Here is a 17,589-nt window from a genome sequence, read left to right on the forward strand (position 1 = left end):
CAGAGAAAAGATCGCGGTAAAGAAGGAATTTGGGCCTTCTTACAGAAAAGCAGTTCCTGTCTTGTCCATCAACGGGACAAGATCAGTTGTATTACCGCCACTTGCTGGTAAAAAGGAGAACCGAGTTGTATCCATCAACCTGGTAAAACCACAATCATGTGGCCGATAACAAACAGTAGGCCAAGTGGACTCCCGATAAGTAGTAGAACACCAAGGTTTGCTACAAGTACAGAGGTGCTAACTAAAAGGCTAATCACATTCGAAACGCCTACAGAACAACAACAAGGACTATGCAACAATGCAATGGAACTCACACCTCTGAAAACCCAAATAAAAACATTTAGTAGAGACACACCAACCTACAATGAAGTAACAAATGAATATGCCGTAGCTGCAAGAAACAGTAATCCTGAAGCAATTGGAACAATAGACAGAACGGCATCCGGCTACTTCATCAACTTTGATGATTCTTCTGAAGATCTAAGTGAATCAAAGACACAGCCATCAACAAAAACTTTTAAAGATAAAGCTAAGGAACTTTTGAAACAGCTGAAAGAAACCTATCTGATTTCTCCGTGGATTGAATTTTGGGTGTCTTTTGGTGTATTTATCCTGATACTTTGGCTCATCATGATACTATGTTTGGGACGCGTCATTGAGGGAAAATATGCTAAAATGGACACAGCAAGCCAGAAAATCAACTTGATCCTCAAGCCACACACGTCTTCACACGTCAAGAAAAGAGAACTTTCTTCAGTCAATTTCACAGCCAATCCTATACCGGGTGGGGTAGCATGGGACAATACTGACTATGAAATTTATGGTCCGGTTGAGATCCTCAAATATCCACACCAAATCAAGATCTCGTTGAGTGACTTTGTAAAACCAAACTCATTTGCTGATGATTGGGACTTTGAAAGTATTAATAACATGATGTCTGATCTAGTGATGTCTGCTAAATTTACCAAACATGATTATTTGCAGGGTTCATCTAATTATGATAGTATGTACTGCTACAACCACTATGGTAACCATTTTTTACATAAATCAGCACAACCTAGAAATGTTTTAAATTATAATCAATGGGAACATTGTGCAACCCCTCCAAAAGGAAGCTCAAGAACCTTTTATGACAAATATTCATACTTTTCAGGGTTCAACACAAGTAATGCTGAAACATTTTATTTCAAATTGTCAAATAAGACAGGAACAAAAACCATGCTTACAAACACGAAATTGATATATTCGGACTCATTTTTTTAACAAATGAATACATTTGGTTTTGATTATTGGGACAAAAATGTTGAAGTAAAAAGTGTTTGGGGTACAAAAGAATGGCAAGTACAAGGTATAGAATCATTGTTTAGAGCCTGCATGATCCCAGAACAAATTATATTCTTGAATGAAAGTATTCAACAAACTACCTGTCTTGGATTAGCCAAAATCAAAGACTTAAATAAACCGTCTATTCCAAAACCAACAATGAACAGCAATAACTCTGCAGATGAAGAGATAGACGTAAACTATGTATTAAACCAAAACAGAACAAATCCTGATTGGAAACAATGGTTGATCTGGCCCACAGATACTAATAACTGTCAAGACAGATTCCTGAACAAAACACAGGGGTTCACATTGACCAGGCCAGACCCTAGATATTCCCAAAGACAACACCCAGGGATAATCACCACCTACAGTGTGGGCAAACTCTGCCTTCAATGGCTAAAAACTTCCACACTGACAGAAATTAAGCAACACCTAACTTTACTTACTGATGGTGCTGACTTGAGTGATTTCATTATGGGACCGCGCAAACAGCGTCAAAAACGCTTCATAGCAGCCTCCATATATGCAGCTTACAACGAGGCCTGGAAGATAACTCAAATTGAGACAGCAGAAAGTATACGGGAAATTGACCGTATTAATTTGGAAAAATCGCTTTCTGTAGTGGACAATGGGTTAATGACTCTGTCCTCCAGAATATTTTCATTGGACAGCATTGTGTCATCAGCAATCGACATAATATCGCAAGACTTACTGTTGTTACAACACGGTCAGTCTCAATTGCGTTCTATTGTACAGCTTGGCTGGACGTTACAAAACCTGCGTTCAGGCTATGTGCCTTGGCGTTTAATCAACACAACGTCACTATTCAATATCTTTAACCTTACTGATAAACAGATCAGTATGGCACAGAAGGGTGCTGATTATACAATCCTGAGCATTGAGAAACTCGAGAGATTACCATTGACAATGTCAGAACGACCTGTCATTGAATGGATAATACATGGGATAATTAATATTCCGATATCTACTTTCAGATTTCAATACTGCCAAAAATATATACATGCTGGCAAGTACGAAAAATTGGGAAAAGGGTACATTAAGACAACATGGAACTTGCCCTATTCACATGCATGTGTCAGTAATAAAGGACAGAAAGTGTTTCTTAGTGGCAATAATTGTGCAATGTCACTAAGCGGTACACTTCTGTGTAATGGAATTAGTTTGCATGGAGCCTGTGAAGGGAACTCAAATAACCTTTCATGTCACCAGCTAGGCGCACCTGGAACAGAGATAGAACCATTCTTTAAAAGACTCTATAACGGGAGTTACATTCTAATTGTGGATCGCAGATGTTGTAGTCTACTGCCCGGGGTTCCTTATCTCGTTAGTACGACTGCGAAGGTCATGTGCTGTGGACGCTTATTGTTCCCCAGCTCCTTTCCAGACAGGGAGGCAAGGGCATGGCCTAACTTGAAAATTACTTCTATTCGAGTTGATACTTTAAGCAGAATGAAAACAGTGCTTCTTCAGATGCCGACCAGGCTCACGTCATCAAAAGAAACGTATGATCTCCTAGTCGCAAGGACGACTGCAGAGATTCACTCATTGTTATCAACTAATTCCCCCATGCATTTCGCAGAAATCCTGAATGAAATTTTAAATATTTCTGATACCAGTGGAGTCTCAAATGTATTTAAGACAGTATTTTCGATGGCATTTAACACCATTCAAAGCCATACTGGGTATTTTTCCAGACTTCGTCCATTCGATTTTTGGAGGAGTTCCCCTCATTTTGGGACTAATTGCAGGAATCCTATTCTTAGTCCTTATATTTCGTTATGGCAAACCATGTCACAGACAAAACACCTGCGACAAGGGAAGAAACAATCCGAGCCATTGGATACCGGGACCGGATATCAAAAATCCTGGGACTAACCCGGCTTAGAGACCTGAACATGACTTGGTTTCTTTCATTTCGGCCGATATGGCAAAGATGTGTTTTACCTGTATTAAGGTGCATTCTGTGCGGAGAAGAATGCGTGTTGGACACCTGTCTGACGCTACAATCGGATGCGCCAATGGATGCAGAAACACTGTTGGGTCCGGTAAAGGCTCATGCATTGTGCTGCCCTCAACGGCTGCCAATCCTGATGACGGCATTCGTGGAAACTTCACCACTACGATTAAGGGGTAGTGAAGATCAAGATGAAAGCAGCATCGATCAGGTACAACCTTCTGTCAGCAATACTACTCAAAACGTCAATGGAGACAATCATGCACATGAATGCATGGTTACATCCTTTTCCGAGTTAGTGGAACTCTCACAGGAAGCTGTTGACAGCTTTTTCAGCAGCCTCCATGATATGATGTTCTCACCAGAGCAGAAATAATGACTCTTGAACAAGCTAGCACACGGCGTTCCCGACACCTTGAATTTGGCCTTCAACTTTAATAATAAAGTAGCAAGATCAACTTTTCCTCCAGTCCACGGACAGCAATTTTTTTAGCAGCCCCAAAATTTTTTACATTTTACGGGACACTTTTCTTCTGCTTAAAGTAAGAACTATTCTTAGAGAACTAATTTCTGTTCTTAGAAACTTCATAGACATTAGCTGCATGCTGGTATGTTCATAAATATTTTTTTTTTCTCTTGAACTGTGATGAAGTGGTCTCGAACTTTTCTTCTGTATTAAGAGCCATTTCATGTGTAATTCTCATATTCGATTACTAATAATGTATACATGCGTGATTAATTTAGCATTAGTCTACTGCTTAAGTGCATATAGTACATATGGCTATTTTATTTTTCCCGTACATTACATAATTTCGAAATGCATTATATGTATTTTGGGGTGGTAAGGTATACACGATACTCTACAGTATGTTTTACTATGCCTAGATTCGTAAATATGGCCATAGTTAGCGTGGAGTGAGTGTGATGTATTCCTATAGGTTCTGTATCGATCCCCCTATTCCTGACCCTATTCTGGTTAACGAGTTAACTAGCAGCCATCCCATGATGCAGAAACCGTTATCTGATTACGCCAGACCACGGCACAGGAGCGCGTTATCTGATTAGGTCATAACGCTTGCCATCTAATTAGGCAAAGCAATATTCCTCCAGCCCCTGATAAGGCATACGGAGTCCTCAAAACAAATCAAACCTATGACAACCTGGGAAAAACCCTGCGGCCATTGTTTTGATTTCACCAAGAACTTTAGTAAAAGAATGTGCTAACGACCAGCTCGTATGACATCCTTATTGACGTATCTATGTCCATCCTTACGTCAATCTCGGCACCTTACAGGTATAAATATTACCGACATTGCCTTAAGCAAACACACGCGGTGGTGACGAGATCGGAGCAGCGAGACTTGCCGAAGCCCAGCAGAGAGCGAAGCCCCCGGCGCTGCCCCGCCTTCCTGACGCGCTGAGAACGAGACGCTGCTTTCTCCTGCCGAGAAATCCAGCTCCGGCGCTTCCGAGCAGCCCTCGCAGGCAGCTTGGAATATCGAGACCTCAGACGAGAGATACTATCCCTCCACCATCCTAGATCTCAGGTACGGAGCTGAATAACCCCTTACAGGGAATTCTTGAATCAGTCACTTGGCAAAACAAACTTAACTTAAACTGCTACTTTCTATCCCCGCCCACGTATTAGGCTTAGGTCAGGTACACTGGGGTAGGCGTAGTTAGAAGCACCAGTTGAGTACGATTAGTCAAATGTTTATATGTATGTACCTATTTTATCCATTTTAAATAACGTATGGCTTAGAAACCATATCAATGTTTTTACAGTATTATTTTATAATTCTGCTTTTATTGTATGCACTTTACTTAACCATAAGTATTGCAATAATATCGATCCATTTCTCTTGTACGAGAAAAGAGACTGATCAATAAATAACATCTTTAATTGAACACGCCCGTCTCTTCCTTTTCTCTACAATCTGGTGAAACTAAGAATGCACGTACGGACTGAGTAAAATAAGTTGTCTTTTGTTTTCACACGACTCTAGAGAGACACTCTTGATTAGGGGAGAGCAAAGTTGTCATGTTCTATGGTTGTCAGAAACTAAATCCCTTCTTGTCTATCCAGGGAGGTTCAACTCCTCCTTGTCTATTCGAGAAAGTTTCTAGTGAACTCTGAGCTAGCTGGCAAACCCAAAACTTTAAGTCTAATATCGACAGTAGAAGACCTAGTTAACGTCTGGTCTAGGTCTATACTATTGGAGGTACTATTCCAATGCGCAGAGCCTATTGGGATAATAGGAACTACACTACAAGACTTGTTTGTTAATGGTCAGTTTAAAACTGCGGACCTTTTTTTTTTCCAGACGCAAGGCCGCACCCCTTTAGAACTTTTTTATTACGTACGTCTGCGTGCGGGGATGCGGGTCATACTCCCCAACTTCCCTGATGAACCTGAGGTTTTGCCTCCGCTCCACTTCCTATTAGGCTCCCGGGATGGGACACATTTGATATCTGGCCTTTACCGTCAGCTCAGGGGCGCTGTGCCGATACCGGACTCCAGTGCTCGGGCGCGATGGACCGCTGAGTTGGCCACTGACCTCACTGACGACCAATGGCTGTACTGATGTGCGCTCACCTCCTGCTTATCTGCCAGTAGCAGATTCAAAATTATACATTATAAATACCTGCAACGGATGTACTATACACCTGTGCGCAAACTCAGATTTGGTTTGGCGGAGGATGATCGCTGCGTGCGCTGCCATGCCGGCCATGCGGATATTCTGCATCTGGCGTGGGAATGCCCACAGGTGGCCCTTTATTGGCAACAAGTGACGGATGCCCTTACAGGCACGACGGGCACTACGGTGCCTATGGACCCCTTGGTAACGATTCTCGGATATACTCAGCGGGTTCCTAGCTCTAGCCGGAAATTTGTTGATACTGCACTGCTTCTGGCCAAGCGGCGTGTGGCCTGTCGGTGGGGCCGTGGCAGGGCACCCAAATTTAAGGACTGGCTGACGGACTTGACCTACTGTCAAGACCAATATAACACATTCGCTGATTTATTGCCTACATCCTGCAAACCTAGAGACATATGGGGCCCTCTGGTGTACTACATGCTCCGGCGGTCGGTAGGGGGAGATACGCCTGGGGAGGGCATTGCCCCTCTTTGATGCTACATCGTACGGCCCTGGAGGAGGCCTACACTCTGGCTACACTATCCACATATCACGGTGTTCAGCATGGAACGTGCGTTGCCTCCTGCGATTAGGCTGGACTGGTCAGCTTTTCGTACCAATCCCCCTATGCCCACCATTGGGGATCCCCCCTCCTTTCCCCCCTCCTCTGAATTGGCCCATTACCCCCTCCACCATACTTTGCACATTCCCGAACTCATCTACCTCCTTACCGCGGAGCATACACGTCACAGCACATGTCATTGCCTTCGGACCTGCTAGTGGACTGTTCGGAGCGTGGAGTTACGACTGCCGAGCGCTGCACTGCACTACCTACCTAGACTGCCTTACTGATTTGTCATCATTTCTTTTTTCAAGGGAGAACGAAATGCCTCTTAGTTTCTACCAAGTTGGGAAGTTTTTTTGGGTTTTTTTTATCACTGTTCTGACACTGAAAGTTAAAATAGATAACACTTTTCTGCTGCTGCTCATCCTTCACGGGCCCTACAACGCCAACTACATTAATGCCATCGCTCATGTATGTACTATGCCGCCGGGCCTCAGGGATGCCGGCTACGAGGCTGTGTAATAATTACCGTACCACGCTGCCAGCCTCCGGGTTGTGGGCACGAAAAGCTGTGTACTCTGCCTTGTATTATGTAATAAAGCAGTGTTGAACTAAAAAAAAAAAAAAAAAAAGAATATTACTGAGTTACATAATGAAGTTGAACCTTTAGAAGATGAAAGTTTTTCAGAACGTTTAAGTAAAAGATTTGCAGCAATTAAACACTGGTTTCAAGAAATTGGTAATTCAATTATAGGTAAAATAGTTTTTCCTTTAATAGTTATAGCTATAGTGATACTTTTGTTAAACATTAGTTGCATGATACACAGGAGACGAAAACATGTAATAGAAAAGAAAAGAATTTTCAAACTAAGAAAAGAAAAAGAAAAAGAAATCGAATTAGAAGAGTTTCGGAGAACTCAATATGAAAAATGCAGAAAAACAGATGAATCTAAAATTTAGAAATACTAATATTGAGAAAGTCCAAAACATGTTCAAGGGTTGAAAATTGATAAATTTTGGGTATTGTTTGGTGATTTAGAAATCACTGGATGAGGGAGTTGGTGAAGAACAAGATTTTGTTCAAACTTGTGAAGTCATATCTCCTATAACCGTAATTTAATTAATAAGCTTGTGGTGAAAATTACTAGCTTAGTTTAAGAATACATTGATCAGTACACGCGGGATAAACTAATGTGCTTTATGTTGCAAACGCAAGAGAAAAATAATAAACTAACTTTGTCTATTGTCTTTGTCAGTATTAAATGCGGCTGTTAACAATGGCATGTGGTTATTTTGTGTGCTTATGTTATATCTTTTCTGTGACAAAAGCTCAAGGAGTTTGTGCAGTTCCCAAAGGAAAAGTAAATATAATGCTGCTTGTTTGTGCTTTTGCTAGGTAATATAATTAACAGGTAAAATTAGTAAAGGGGGTGGGTAACAGAATGGGTCTTAATTCTTTAATTAATTTATGTCTTGTGTTTGTTTAATAATAGTTTCCAAAGTAAGGCCTAAAGGTGGTTCAGAAAACATGGCTGACAGAGCTGCAGACGCGAAAGCTTGTCCAGAACGATGTCTGTACACATGCGTGGTTGTGAAGATTTTTACTGCACTATCATCATTAATTGAAAAAGCAGTTCTTTGGCTGTGTTGAACGTGCTCACGGAGAAAAGGCTCAAGGACAGAAACTTAAAGTGTCTGCCAAGGCTAGGAAGTAAATGTTTGAAACTCGAGGAAAAGTTACTTTCTTGAGGAAGTCGAAAGATGTGGAAATGAAAGACAATAGGGCTTATGTGAAGCCTGGACTTGGTCAAGAATCGGAGATGACCTAACATATTTTATCATGGACTGACACAGGACAGACAATAAAAAGCTCGGATTTTGCATGAAAGAATGTAAAATGTAGAAAGTTTAGCTAGAAAGAAAGGTATAAAACCTGACACCATGAGCAGGAAAAAAAGGCTTGCTGCAACTCTCTTCTTTCCGATTCTTGAATGACGTGACATGCTGTTCGACTTTTGGCGCACGTAAGGACAGCAGACTTTAAATGATTTTTCCTTTCTAGGTGAAGTGAGAAATAGACAGGTAAATAGATCTAGGGAATGGAAACTGTTATTCTGCTAATATTTCATGTTTTCTGAGCTTGCTTTGAAAGTGTCAGTTTATTAATTCATTTCCTAATCAAAATGCTGCTTTCTTAATTGCTTTAAAAATAACGATTTCTAAAACGTAAATTCGTATTCTTTATGAAAAATAAAGTTAATAAAATTAGTTTTGAAAAGACAAGCTGGTCTTGTTTATTCATGATCTAATTACCATCAGTTGATCCAATCGCCTTGGTGGTCTGATTGTTAAATGATAAAACCATGGTAAAAATAGATAAACTGCAGTTGTATATAATTTTGTAAATAATATGTAAATAGTTTAGTTAATCATACCACCTGATTCAATCGCTCAAAAATGGTCTCTTTGGTAGTATGGGCCTACATATGTGTTTTATGATTAATGGTGAGTATTGAGGTGATAGGAAGCGTTATTGAGACAGTTTTTCAATAGGAGCGCTGGATCATGGAGGCTCATCAGTTCCTGTCTAGTGTGGGATAAAAGTATGTGGGGGTTGTGCTCTGTGAAGGAACGACCAGGGTCCCTGGCTCCTGGCGGCGGTCTGGAGTGGACGGGCTTCCCTTTGGCGCGCCTTTGGCACGTCCACTGCACGCGTCCGCTGCGGGCGTCCGCTGCGGGCGTCCGCTGCGCGGTACAGTTTGCATGCCCCTTTTGTAGTGGGGCCCGGTCTGGAGCTAGACCGCTAACCACCGCCTGGAAGTTGCCTCTTCCCTCCACACAAATGGGAATGAGCCCGCGGTGGATCGGGGAAGGGAAACCGGCATGGAGCACAGTCTCAATCACAGTGTCAAAACAGGTAGAGTGCGCAACAATAATGGTGAGTGTATAATAACGTCCTATGATTACTCTTGCTTGCACGTCTTGTCCTAGAGTGTTTTGGACACAATTTCACGAGAATTGGAATGTATTCCCTCGACTCGGTTTTAATGTTGCCATAGTTTAGCACAGGTTTCGACCTGAACATAACTTTTCATTACTCATTCACTCAATACTACATAGGATTTAACTTAGATTGTGGAGTTTAACTGCTCCAAGATGGCGGACAGTTTTCTCCATACTATTATACATCTGTTTCATCATTTATAAATTGGACGTTATACAGAATGGCCCCATAAAATATATTTGTGGCCATGCAGATACCCCAGTACGTTGGCATATGATCCTTGATACACTTTGGGTTCAGGACTGCACCATCCACTTAGCTTTTTGGAGGCAGCGGTACTTTCAAACATTAACTTTACTCCATTTCAAAATGGCCGACGCAGGTGTAGTCCTATGACTATGTCTGCGGTCTCTCCTGTATTTAGGCGTGAACGTCAGAAGGCCAAACTTTTTGGCGGACACGCCGGAGGCAGCCCTGCTACTAAACAGAGGTAAGCGCCTGTGTTAGGACACCCGGTAGCACTCAGCGGTTGCATACTTTACACTCCTGAGATGTGCACCCTTAACTTGGGGTACACTCCATAATAGTATTACATGGGGAGGACATATACACTGATTGTAACAAAATCCCCATCTTCCCTCTATTATGTTTAGGGTTTGTGTTTACACCAGCAAAGACTTGGTTGCTGGCAAGAGGCACTCACTTAGCCCCCAAAGAGTTTTACTATGCCACGTCATCATTCTTCATGAAGGAAATATGACTTATACTCAGAAGATGCACACTTAAGGTACCAGGAACTTCCTGTTGTTAGCTACAAATGGCCTTTACTTAAGTGGGGCGTACTCACAATTGTAACTGGGACTTTTCAAGCGTTATGACTGGCCGTTTTAACTTAATGAAAGAATGGGCCAATGAGGATTAGCCTAGCATATCGAATTTAGGTATCTATACCTCTGCTGTTACAGAATAGGACCCGCTCTTGCTCTCTCCTTTGTGTTTCTTCTTTGGGGAGATTGAGGTCATATTCTGACCCCTTGTCTAGTGGTTACATATGAATCCCCCTTTTTGTTTGTCTCATCCCTTCTTCTTTTTTTCATTCCCAGTATATATAGTTTCTGAAAGTATAGATTTCCTCAACTACCTTTCTTTACCCTTCTATGCCCTTTTTTTTCTCCTTGTGATCTCAATCTTAATGGATGTACATCTATCCCCAGCTCCTTCTGAAGTGGGGAACTGGCAGGATAAAATGACATATAGATGTTTTTATTTTAAGGCTTTCAGAATGTGTTATCATGAGATTTATGTGGCCCTCTACATCTGAAATGCCTAGCTCCTGAACTCGCTTACTGATGGATTATAATAAATGGGTACAAATAGTACTTAAAGAAACTTTGTAGCAATTTGTATAGGAATGTTAATAGGTGTATCTTTTGTGCTTTTATATGTATGTTTGTAATAATGTTTTGTCTTGTGATGGATGTTTTTTACATATGTATGTATATATGTTTACATTTAAACAGCCTTGAAGAAGTCCCATACTGGGACGAAACACGTCGGCTGTACTGTTTCTCTACCACGCAACGGAATAAAGAGATCAAAATTGAGGAGCCTTGCTATTGTTATTATTTGGACTTAAACTTGCATTATCTCTTGTATTTTGTGGTGCACCTGTGCTTACGTTTGAATTGTTTACTCCCAACTTCTGTACACTTGTTTGTTTCTTAGCCCTGAAGAAGTCACTGCGCACAACAATCATAATTGTACACTAGTATATACTCACTACGCATTTCCCAGGAGCGCCATTACCCTACACAATCCACCAACCACGAAGTCCAACATATTAGCTGAGTTATTTTATAAAGGAATCTCCAAATTAGAGAACTTCCGCCTTAATAGGGGGTCCTCTATAACAAGGTTTGACAACATTGGTCTAATTTTAACAAAAGACCTTTCCTTCGTTTGTGAGTAATGGCACAGTTTTCATTTCCAACAAATAAAAAGCTCTTTGGATCCACATTGACAGATCTTCCAGATCAACAGTGGAGTTGACAAGCCTAGCTGCTTCACTTAAATCAAAAATATGGGCCAGTGTACCTATAATGTCCAGTACCTTATCGTGGTAGGTCCACTCCTTTAGGAGGATCTTTACCAAATTTGGAGAAAAAAGTATGCCTAGTAGGATCAATTGTAGGTATGGAAGTGATATTAGAGGGTAGCGAAGGCCTTGGGCATTCCATTTTTAATTTGGCCATAGTTTGTTTGTCCTGGGGCATTCAGTAGAATTGAGGTGGTGTATAAGTTTGATGGGGGTCAAACATGAGCCTACCCTCTGTGTCTAAAACAGTTCTAGCTATTATCATGAGAGGGTGAGACCACTTTAGTCTTCCTAGCCGGGGAGGGCTGAAAAAGAGTATCTATCCCCCAACAAATCTCTGTCATCTTCTGTATCCGGATTGCCCATGTCATTATCTGTGTCAAGATTTTGATAAATCACAATTTTTGATGACTTATCTTGATTATTTTTAGGTCTCGCCTGGCGTTAGAAGTGCTCATGCGTTGCCCTTGCCATGCGAGGGCTTCTTGGAATCAATACGGTTCCAAAAGTCGTGTCGCTGCTCCACCTGCATTTTTGATATGTGTGCGTCATTTTGCGTCAAGGATTATGCAAAACACACCGGAGGCAATCATTACATTGAGGGTTGCCACCCTGTCCGCTTTTGGCCCCGCCCACCAGGATAGGATCTTTTACTTGCGGAGGGACACAGCCTCCTTGAATTACTCGGTAAGCACTATATTTTTCATTTTTGTCAGTTACATGCGTGGTCCAGCTCTTCGTGCAGCTTTTCTGGCTTTTGAGCACTAACATACCAAACGCGCAATGCAAATATAAATAAGCAGCTGTCTTTGCGGAACCGCGCTTGTTATTATCATTGTTATGACTCCACAGCGTCTTTCCACAGAGGTGTCCTGTACAGCCAGACGCTCTGCCTTCAGCATTTCCCATCCTCAGTGTTTATTTTACGGACTGCAAAACTCACCGAACTTAGCTTTTCCTGCAGTCAAATCGAGAATGCTATGCACACAGCGCTTCATGCAGCTTTGCTGGCTTTTGAGCACTACCCTACCATTGTCAAACAGCGGAACCATGAATATGTTGTATCTTGTTTGCCTCCTTTCATCTTTATTTGTTTAGCTTGTTTGTGAGCCCAGGCACTACTTTTGGCTGCCCCGAGTGACAATATAACTGTGGCGCATGTAAGGTGACAGCCTCACTCCAGATCACTGCAGACACTGTTGCCAGTCCACACCTTTTCACCTACAAATCGCTGATTTCCGGTTTGTTAGTCTAATTAGTTGCGTGGGTAAAAAAAAACAAGACTACAAGACCCAGAATGCATCAGGCTAATCACAGGATGTCCAGGGCTGCGAACAGTATCCACTGTGACCCAAAGTAAGGCGATACCTGTAGGCCGGCCTGTCATGGTAAACAGGGCACCTCAACTGGCGCTATGTGACATCAGTGTGGAACCAAGACTGTGCCTTATGTCGTAATGGACAGCGAGTCCCCATTGGGCATCAGAGCGGGGTCTCTGCATTTCCTCGTTAAAGGCAGAGCAGCTGCAATGTTGTCCATCATTCAGGCCATTTGCTAACTGATGACGTCACCTCAATCCCCCCAGTTTACGCCCCCTCTGGTAATAATATTCTGTATACATAGGTGGCCCATATTATGCATTTCAGATATGTAGATTTCTGTGAGGGGGTGGGGTCGCGTACACGTTGTAGAGACTCCCCAATTACAGACCAACTCTGCACCTCTCCGCAGTTAAATGGGTAAAATTGCTGAACTAGTAAACACTCGGAGCAGACAGCACACGTTCCTGGATGAAAAGCCAACTCAGCCCTTCATCATTCTGAGGTCTAGTATTTAGGGTGATTTGTAAAAACAAAAACTGAACATATGCAAGCAGTAGCCATAAACAACCAGGACGGAATAGGCGTTATCAGAACTGACATCTGCGTTTTTCTTGTTCGTTCTTGACATTGTTATGTTTGTTGTGGTACCTTTTCCTGATAATGAAACACCAATAAAAAGAATTATATTTTAAAATTAAAGAACAAAAACGGAGGCATTACATACTGTATCAAAACAAGTTATTGTAATGGTCAATATTCTATTTTCTTGGAGGGCTCCACTTTCGGCCCTTTTGACTGTCTTCCTGTTGTTCTGGATGCAACATCCTGAAGGCCCCTCCTGCCCCATTTCTAGTCGTTTCACATTCTGTGATAGGAGCGTTCCTCGCCGCTGTTCATCTCCAGGTGACCAGACAGGCCTTGATATATGAAGGAGACACACGGGGTTGCAGGAATTTCATGCTGATGTTCACACCATCTTTACTTAAGTGGCTTTGTAGAAAAAGAACTCTCAAAATGAAGCCCAGCCAAAGCTACATGTCAATGGTAGGGTTTGCACATGCACAAATTATTCTGAAGTTGATGGTAGCAAATCCTGGCACTCCCCTCTGGTAACTGTTAGAAGGAGGCAAGAATATATAATTGTATATATAATCAGGGCTTTAAGTGGGCCGGATCCTGCTGGTGCTCAGCACCGGCAATTCTAAAAAGCAGGTGCTGAGACGTGTCTCTATCGGGCTCTCCATTTTTGCCCTCGCAATCCGGATGAAAAAATAAATCTTAAATCAGTAGCAGTACCACCCTTCACTGCCTTTGAGGTAACTTCAAAGAGACTCATAGTTATTTCACAGACTCATCATTTCAAAACCGAAGCATTTTCAATGTTCTATTCAACGAAGCCATAGTAGTTGCTTCTTACACAACTGACAACCATTTACAGACCCAAAAGTCCTGGCTTGTTATAGGTGTAATGTTACTTGTTGTATCATATATCTTGATGCAATGACAGATAGAGCAAAATACCATTTAAGCAGCACACTATGCTAAGCACAGATTTTTCGCTTCCGTATGTTTAAGCTACGCCCTTAATTCCATCGACCACGCCCCTTTGAGAGACCGACCAAGTTTTTTCAGTTCACTTAAAGCCCTGTATGTAATGCATGTGATCAACTTGTGTAATGTCGCCTCCCCACCCAAGCGCATAACTTGCCGCCAGCCTATAATTCAGGTTCCAGGATTTTATCAATTGCTATAGCCCTTGGGAGCGGGATAAAATGATTATAATAATAACCCACAAGACCTCAATTAAAGCAAGAATAATTACAGGACCATATAACAATAATCTCCAAATAAACCTACCAGTGAGGTCATTAGCATGGCCAGCACACACAAATATCAGTCTTGTTTTACAGTCTTGGTTAAAGCCTGCCATCACCTGGACCAGTTTGTGGATCGCACTGAATTCTGTAAACGAGTACATATATGTTTATAGATACAATTACACTGAAAGGGAAGGGAAGCTAGGAAGGGCACAGCCTTGTTAGCTTATAGTGGATTTAGAGCCAGCCCTTTCCTTTAAGTCAGTTAGCTACATTGTCCTTCTTATTTGCCTGCTTCTTATGAGCTAAAGTGCATGGGCTTTCTTTACTCTTCTGTTTGTCACCCCCCTGGTGCATGAGCGCACTATGTCCTTACACTGCCTACTTTTTCAGGCGCTACTTTTTTCTTTTAGGTTTAAGCACTCAATGAGTATATGTGTTTTTCAGCTATCTCCCTATATTATGCTTCTCTTTCCGTTTCTGCTGCTGAGGCCTTTGCGCTTCTCCCCTGCTCCCTCCATGATGCCCTTGCCCTCCTCAAATCCATGCTGCTTTCTTGTTCCTGTGCTCCTAACGCTATGCTTTAAACTACTACACAGCTATCAAATACATACAACCACAACATATCACATACATACACTAAATAATACATAGCTATAACACAATACCATTAGCAATGCAAATGGCTTTAACTTAAACAAAGGCGAGGCCTATTGCATTTCCAATGCTTGTTTTACTTTGATTTGCGTTTTACAGCTATCAAAATGTTTCCCTCCTTGGAAGGAGGCTAGTGAGAAACCATGTCCTGAACTGTGCGTGAGGAATCCTCACTAGTCACAAGTGCAACATTTGGTTTGGGAGCAGATAATTGTGCATTTTTTGACAATTGAGGTACGTCTAGGCTTTCCTTTTTCTGCTTCCCCCACACAATGGGCCAAAATAGTCTTGGAAATCAGATTAATGACTGACTTTTTAAATATTTTTGTCACTTTCACCATTGAGACTGCAAGAGCCTGTTCTAGAGAGGAATGAATGAATTAATTTAAACTATTTTTCAAAGTTTCTCCATCTTCCTCATTTTCATTTAGTTTAGAGGCACTATCTAATTCATTGTTTGTAGGGACTGGAAATGAAACTTGGTAAAGATTTTGCAAAAACTGGGTTAATTTTGGACAGGGGGGAGAAAGAACACTTGCTCCTTCTAATGGGTGTGTGCCATCCTGAGTGAAAAACCTGAAGAGAATAGGAAAGGGAGAGAAGCAAGGCTGCGCCCCTGGGAGTGTCTGAGACTCTGTGCCCGAAACAGCAGATGCCAAACCGAGATCCTACCAGGAAGGCTGGACAACGAACAGGCCATTAAAAGACCCGCAACCAATGTGCAAAGTAAGAGACAAACCAGCACAGGAGAAGCATTTTTGGAGCTGCAACACCAAAATGTTGAACGCAGCCGGAGATGCATGACGAGGTACGCGGGCCACAAGTGCTTGCTAGCACCATGAGAAAGGGAGCCATTGAACAAGCCAAACATTAAAGCAAGAAAACAGACCAGTAATCATATAAACACAAAGAGTGGGTTTGCTCAATTTGATCCGCACATCTACTGACTCTCTAAGTCCATAAACAAATTATTTTCTTATATTTCACTTGGTAAGAGGTGCTCTTAAATGTGTTTTACACCCACCCACTGGGGTGTCAATCAGTCTATGGATCTAAAGGATCCCGACCCAATATTATATACACTACACCCAAGCACACCCAATCATTATTTCTGTAATCCAGTTGTGACATGTATCACATATTAGCATATAGCAAAGAGAATCCTTTTATAACACAGTCCAAATCCCAGAGAAGTCTTTAGTCCAATTTCCTGAGATTCAGCTCCAAAAAGTACTTAATCACACTTACCAATCAGGTCTTGTGCACTTTATTTCAAATACATATATGTTGACACAGCAGCAGCTGACGCGTGTTTCGACCACAGGGCTTTTTCAAGGCGCAAAACGAGTATTATATCAAGGATTGTGGTTTTGACTACCAAATACAGTTTGATAAAGTGTTGATATGTTTTCTCTAAAAAATCACTTTCCCATGTAAAAGCAGAAGTTTATCTTCAATGTTGAAGTATAGGTACGAGTACATGCGGTCGAGGCAGTGTAGAGTAATACACAATCCAACGGTACATCACAATTGGCCCATCGGACTTTGATAAGTCCAGAAGCCTGTAATATAACAGGCATTCTCTCAGGCGCGTTCACTCTCACTGATTCTCGTAGAAGACTAAAGACTTCTCTGGGATTTGGACTGTGTTATAAAAGGATTCTCTTTGCTATATGTTAATATGTGATACATGCCACAACTGGATTACAGAAATAATGATTGGGTGTGCTCGGGTGTAGTGTATATAAGACCAGTAATCATGTAAGCAAATGCACATAACAGAACAGAATATTTACAACATGTAGTGAGCGATAATAATGCACAATACTAATCTTGATACTGAGCAGCAAGAAAAGAGGACTGTTCGCAATCAAGATAGGTGCTATAGGTAATGCTGTTATCCTAATGGCTGTTATTAGTACTACGTTTTGTCTCCCATTGGTTAGTTGACTCTAAGCCTTAAGGGATTTGTAATTTTATAGTTTTCTTGACTGCTGCTATTGAAATAAGTGCAAGATTAGAAAAGTATAATAGGAACCTCCGGTCTTGCAATAAAATGATAAAGCCTTTCATCACGTAATGTACATTCTAAATGCTACATCCTTATTCTGTCCTAGGAATTTGATCATGCTAAGAAAGTGATGATCCTGCAGTCTCTTCATCAGGGCATATGGGCTAATATCATCTTT

The 17,589-nt window shown here is 41.6% G+C and overlaps 1 long non-coding RNA gene across 1 annotated transcript in view; it reads left to right on the top strand.

Moving 5' to 3' along the window:
• Positions 1-11,138, top strand: part of LOC144771596 (uncharacterized) — a 288,041-nt gene extending 276,903 nt beyond the window's left edge. Inside the window, exon 3 of the long non-coding RNA XR_013599381.1 lies at positions 11,030-11,138. This is a non-coding gene — a long non-coding RNA (uncharacterized LOC144771596). The remainder of the gene's footprint in view (positions 1-11,029) is intronic.
• Positions 11,139-17,589: the final 6,451 nt, after the last annotated feature.

The sequence above is a fragment of the Lissotriton helveticus genome, chromosome 1_1, assembly GCF_964261635.1.
Source record: "Lissotriton helveticus chromosome 1_1, aLisHel1.1, whole genome shotgun sequence".
Taxonomy (NCBI): Eukaryota; Metazoa; Chordata; class Amphibia; order Caudata; family Salamandridae; genus Lissotriton; species Lissotriton helveticus.